General features: G+C 38.7%; 1 long non-coding RNA gene across 1 annotated transcript in view; it reads left to right on the top strand.

The window, feature by feature from the left end:
* The window catches only part of LOC109302473, a 13153-nt gene extending 11285 nt beyond the window's left edge, over positions 1-1868 (top strand). Inside the window, exon 3 of the long non-coding RNA XR_002098798.1 lies at positions 1768-1868. This is a non-coding gene — a long non-coding RNA (uncharacterized LOC109302473). The remainder of the gene's footprint in view (positions 1-1767) is intronic.
* Positions 1869-6556: the final 4688 nt, after the last annotated feature.

Raw genomic sequence — 6556 nt, 5'->3', positions numbered from 1 at the left:
CTCTGGCCTCAGCATCCTCTGTTTATACAGGCCAGGCCCTGCCCCCTTCCAGTCAGCTAACACAATCAGTTGCTTTAGCAACTCACACCTGTGCTGCCCTATTGAGTGGCAGCTAAGCCCATGTTACCATTATCAGTAGCAGGCACCTTAGTGCCCTGCTACACCTGGATTTAGGCCTCCTCAGCCTAAGGGAATTCAGTATTATATGCCACTTCACAGGAGAGTTCATTAATCACAAAGCTATAGAATAGTCTGAGTGAAGGGACCCTTTCTCTGTCCTGCAAAAGCTAGAACACTATGCAGGAATTATTGAGTCAGAGAAAGCATATGGGAATAAGATTCTGTTGTCTAATAGGCCACTCAGTTGAAATGGAGGACCATTTGTACATGTGCTCTCCATTTTCTAAACTATTTTAACAGATTCGCATCATACACTTTAAACCAAATTTCAATTTAAATTAAGGGTTAATAGATCATCAAGGTGGGTTGTCCCCTTCTTCACAGACCTGTGTACCTGAGCAGGGCTGGGGGCCTAGTCAGGATACTGATACTTAGGGTGAGGTGTTGTTGGCACATTTGACTTCATGAAGGTGTTACTTTATGCCTAATAGCCTCTGTTGTGTTGCAAAAACCCAGCTGAGTTTCCCTTGAGTGGAGTGATATCTGTCATGCTTATCTGCATTCCTAAGGAAAGCTTATCTGAGTTCCAAAGGACTGTTTATCCTAAAACCAATCCCATATATACATGTTAATACAGTTTAAATGGCGTAATTTGGACTGCCCTAGTCTGCATTAACTTTAATTCTCATTCCGTGGGGATTACTTCAATTTTAATTTGGACTACAGATGTCCATGTGTATATAGTGACAGCTGTAACATAGATTAAACCTAGGAAAAACTTAACATCTATAAATGGCCAGGAAGTCCTTGCTTCTTATTTCTGTTTTTAGGTCTTATTTTCTGTCTCCAATTTCTATCTACTATAAAATACACAAACAGTACAGTAACTTGGGATTGTGACCCCAAATTCTCCCTTCTTAGCTGACTACCTATATATATTTGAGGAGAGTGTGGGGGATGCCTTTTACTAAGAAAAGGAAGGAAAGTTCAACCTGGGAAATTGAGAAGTTAATGAGGTCTAGCCCTATTATATTTGCTTTCCACAGAGGTTGTTTCAGGGTTGTGTAGGTCAGACCCCAGAAATATGGCTTTTAAAAAATATTAATCTGAAGGTTTTACCTTGAAGCCAAAAGAAGTTAACTATATTAGCTGATTCAACCTTGCAGGTGCATGGAGACTATTTGATTACAGTATTGCAAACCCCACTGTGTCAAAAACCATGAGACAAATGCTGAAAAATCAAGGGATTTGGAATGTGAATCATTAGATGCTATTTTTGAAGTGTGTGTGGGGGGGAGAGGTTATTTGTGAAGATGTGTGGGGCTGAGGGTGTGGGGTTTGGATCCTGAGGAGGGGTGGGGTCTCTTCACACCCTGGCAGGATTTAGGGTACTGGAAGTCAGGAGTGAGAGGCAGCAGCAGGGCTGGGGCGGGGCTGTGGTTTGGGAGTGAGGGACACACACACACACACACACACACACACACACTCTGCATGACTCACCCCAGCCCCAGGGCCCCATTCACCCCAGCCCCTGCCCCAATCCCTCCATCACTGTGGGGGCCTCAATCTTCATCCCCCCACACCTCTCCCCTTACCCCTGTCCCTCCACTGACTTACCAACTTGGTGCTCTGTACATAGACCAGAAGAAAAAATGTCAAGATTTGATCTCTCTATCAGGAGATCATGAGTCAGAGTTAATTTGACTTGGAAATCAGGAGTCTTGTGACTTTTTACCTGAGAGTTGGCATTATTGTGATTAAGTTAAAGAAAGTAGTGAGAAAACTTGTTCATTCAATGACTATTGGTGAAACTAAATCACTCTTGTTGTCAAACACTCTTGGTTCTTTTTGCCACATATAGTAAATTTGTCTTTCCTTTATTCATTATTCACCTTGGTGATTTTGATCTGTTGATATTTTCATCTAAACTCTGGCCTAGCTCACTTTGCTACATGACCTTTGAGAGACTCATCTTCATTTGAAATGAACAGTATACTACAACAATCCTCATTTCTAATTCATTGGTACTGCGACAACTTGGTCATAGATATTTTGTACAATCAGTGAGAATTTGAGGATTCTGTCAGTACAGGACTAGATGGAAAGTTATTATAAATGTTACTACTATGACCTTTGTTCTTTGTGGGGAGGTGAATATTATCAAAGCTTTCAGTGTCTTGGCAAAAGAGCACTTAGATCAGTGGGTAAAAAAACTAATGAAAATTACCGTATAAAACCTAACCTATATCCTGAAGCTGTGAAAATGATATTTACAAATGCATTCCTGCTCAATAAGATTACTTTTGGGCTCTGACAACTGACACACACATTTTTAATGGTCTCCTAAAAATGTGCTTTAAAATTGAATGGAAACAAAATAAAACAAATCCCTACCACCAAAAAACTTCTACTAATGTCACTTTCAAAGTATTGCTGTTTGTCTACTAGATATTCCTAAATTTCTGGGTTTAGTTTATTTTTTTCATTTTATTTCTCTTGGGCATATATAAGTGATATAATAACCAAAAAACAATTTTCTTGTGAAGGTATATCCACATGTTCTAAGGATAGCTTATACATTATACATTTTTTGTAGAATTGTTGTGCTAGATACACATGTTATTTTGAAATAAGTTTGGATGAATTCTGATGCTACCATTTAGTAAAATAAACTAATATACTCATCCATGGTACAAATTCTGCTGGATGATAAACACCCTCTGCTTACCAAACTCATTAAGATATGAGGGCACTCAACCTTTTGTTGAATTTCTTAGTATTCTATTAATACAGTAAATCTCAGACTTTTCATATTAGGATAGTTCATAATCTGCTGTGTGTACAGTGGATTGACAAAATGTGGACAAACCACTCAGCTGATTGATGAGATGTCCACTTCAAAGGGAACTTTGCAATTGATTGATGCCCTGTGAAATACAAACTGCAACAAACAGCACCGAGGAGTTCTGCACAACTCTTTGCTAGGACTACAAATATCCCTCATGAGCTTTTGCTAAGTGTATGAAAATCCAGGTTCTAATACACTCTGATAAAAAATAGACAAAATAAATAGCAAGTAATTGCCAAGAAATAACATCTAGAAAAGCTCTTACCTCTTGAAAAACAACGACACTTTTCCCATTTAGAAAATTACTCATCCAAGCAACCTAAGCTATTGGGAATAGCAATTGAACAAGTCTGACAACACCTTCATGCAGTAGTTATGGTAGCTTTCTTATACCTGCTTTATAGATTGGTAAATTTGAATATAAAAATTATTTGCCCCAGCGTCACACTATGTCTTTCTGTGAGCCATAAATATAAACCAGGCACTGGGCATATGCTTTTAAAATAAACTGTTTATGTAAAACTCAGAGTTAGCTAACTTTATACTTCATGTGCAGGAACATCCTGTTTTGTAACCAACAGGCTTAAATATGAGGTCAGCACCATGCTGCTCAGTTCTTTCAAAACTGTGGTAGTTCTGGAGCTCATAGTATCAGAAATCTAGGGCCCACACCCTATTTTGTCCCCAAGGCAATTTTGATTTAGTTTTCACAGTCAAACTGAGGGCTGGAGTGGCATGGGTGCTAAGGCATATGGTTGACAGCCTGGAGATTGTAAGCTTGAGGCAACAGCAGAAGTGTTTGTGGCATAGCCTTCTGAGATTCCAACAAAACTGTGAATTCTGCTAAATCCCTCACCACAAGGACATAAAAATGAAGGAAAGACATTCAGAATATGTATGCATGTGACCTCATTACAGCATTCACTCTGGTAGAACAATTCTGAGAAAAAGAAGCTCTATGGAGGGTCTCTCTTCCTTTTCTCTTTCCTTAGCAATCATGTTAATAAATACTAGGTTATTGTCTGGGCTCACAGCTTAGGTACAAACAGTGATAAAGACCAAGGCTAAATCAATTCAGTCTTTGCAGGTTAGTCTAAACTTCATAGATTAAACTGAAACAGAAATTAACAACAATTTACCTTTGATTCAGGAAATTCAGCCACATGCCTGCAGTCATTCTGGCCAGAAGCTGGGGGGCACTAGAGTACGGGTCCCTGGCTGTGCATTCGCTTCGTGTTTCTGCTGCCTCCAAGGCCTCTGGTGCTTGCAGTCCAGAATTAAAGCAGCAGGACTCTGCGTGATTGCTCATCATTTCTTCTTCCTGCTCCAAGTTCCTGTGGGATTTGTAGTACACAGTGACAGCCAGCCATAAGTTTGAGCAGGGTAAGGGCTGTTTAGCCCCCCTCTCTGGCCCCAAACCCAGCTGGGGTTTGTCTTGGGGGGGCAGACCCCCTGCAGACTGGACTGCATCCCCATCTGGGCTTGCACCCTGCCCCCTTGTCAGTCAGCCCTCAATACTCCACCTAAGGAGTAGAAGGGTGGGGCCAGCCCTGCTCTCTGGAGCTGATCGCACAGCCTTTCCCAGGGTTGGAAACATGCTGGGATCCTGGGGGACTATGATTGAACCTAAACCAGGAAGGGGTCTGGGACAGAGTTTCATAAACCAGCTTGATCCAAATCAGTTAAGCCTGATACTACATTCAACAAGGTTGATCTTAAACTAGTTTCAGCCATTTTGAAACTGGTTTATGTGCACGGAACTTCTGTTCTGTTACAGGTTTAAACCAGATTCTGATCACTTAAACCAGTTTATGTATAACTTCTGTCCCTAGCTCCTGTGTCATCCACAACACCCAGCATATGGGGAAGTTTGTGATCTCATGTAATTCCAACATGTATTCAAAAATTGTATCAAGAAATTTCTTAAGGGTCCTGCATGCTGGCATCTGTGGTCTAGGTGATACTCCACTGAAATGACCCTCATTCAAAGTTGGTAAGTGTCATGCCGAGCTTGCTGAGCACAGAAGTTCAAAGTACATATAATGGAAAGGCTTCCAGACTACCTCTACATATGCCACAGCTGTGATGCAGAGCTTACATGATTTTTTTTCTCGATTGCAATCTTGGACATAAGTACCAAATTCTGCTTATGACCCAATTCAGGTGCCTGATTCCTTTTTTTGGTGCTGGCCATCTCCTTTTAGCATCTGTTGAAAATCCCAGCTGAAAAAATATTCAAGGGTCACTAAACTGAGTTACAGCTTTTTAACAGAGAACATCATTAAATCATTAAGGATATTCCAAAATTAATCATGAAGTTTTAATATATCTGTCATTTTCATGACAGTAAATTGAAATATACTTCCTTGGGGAAAAAAACAAAACAAAACATGTCATGAGGACTGTTTTTTTTTTTTGTTTTTTTAAATTCCTTAAGGAAAGCATTCCTTACACATGCTCTTCCTCAACGGTTTTTTTTCCCCACTGTTGTAGTTTCATTTTGTTTACTCATTTGTGTAATAAATATTTAAGAGCAAGATTTTCAAACCAACTATTAATTTGGGGCAACTCCATATCTGAACGTGCTAGTCATCCATCCTTCCAGAATTAAAAACCTTTAAAGACATCTCATTTGCATGCCACACAATTGGGGGGGTTGAGAATTACTATACACATTAGTCTTTAGATAAACAACCATCTTTTGCTATGTAGGAATTTCTAAAAAGGGAGGGAAAGTTTTTAACTTACTCAGAAAGTGATTTTGTTCATTCAAGATAATAAAATGTTTAAAACTAAATAATCTCTTGGGTAATCATTATATTTGACTTCTGTCTGTGTCTGAATAGTTTCAACACTTCAGTTTGGGGCTAGATTGCACAAACCTTACCCAGATTAGTAGTTCCTAAATGCTGAGCCTTAGGCTTTTTTTTTCTTTATAACCCCAAATGGGTAAGAATTTTCTTTGCGTTCTCTAGCTTTCCTTTGCTGCCCCTCTTCCTCATGCCCTTCACCCCCATTTTTCTTTGTTGCTATGGAAAAACAACTTTTGTTGACACAAGTGTTTTGTAGGCAAAGCTTATTTTTTAACAAAAGTTCCAGAACAGCTAAAACATTTCGTTTCAACTCTACGAAAACAACATGTACATTTTCTAGTTCAAAATGACTTTCTGATTTCTGACTTTGGAATTAACATAACATTTTTTTTCTGTTAGCCTGGACTGATACTTTCCCCTCCAAATCCCTACTTTTATTTTGTGAAAATTTGAGTTTCAACCAATATAAGCAAGTAAAAAATAACATTGAAGTTCTCAGTGGGACAGGGAAACATATTTTGTATACCATTCTGTTTAGAACCTCCATTTTTAATCATAAATCATTTTTATTTAAAACAAGAATAATCTTTATGCAAATACCTATTCTTCCAGGAGACAAGAAGGAAAGAGGCAACAAAGAAGTGAGAAGGAAGATATTTGTTTTTCTACATTTATATATCAGAAAAGTGAACAATGTAGAATTAGTTAATATTTTTCAAACTGAAACTCCTAACAGATATTTGAGTTTATTTTTTTAATAACATAATTTTTAAAG

The sequence above is a fragment of the Gavialis gangeticus genome, unplaced genomic scaffold (genome assembly GCF_001723915.1).
Source record: "Gavialis gangeticus isolate Ggan-Ray unplaced genomic scaffold, GavGan_comp1, whole genome shotgun sequence".
In the NCBI taxonomy this organism is placed as follows: Eukaryota; Metazoa; Chordata; order Crocodylia; family Gavialidae; genus Gavialis; species Gavialis gangeticus.
The sequence above is the reverse complement of the archived record's forward strand: the minus strand, read 5'-3'. Positions and strand labels throughout refer to the sequence as shown.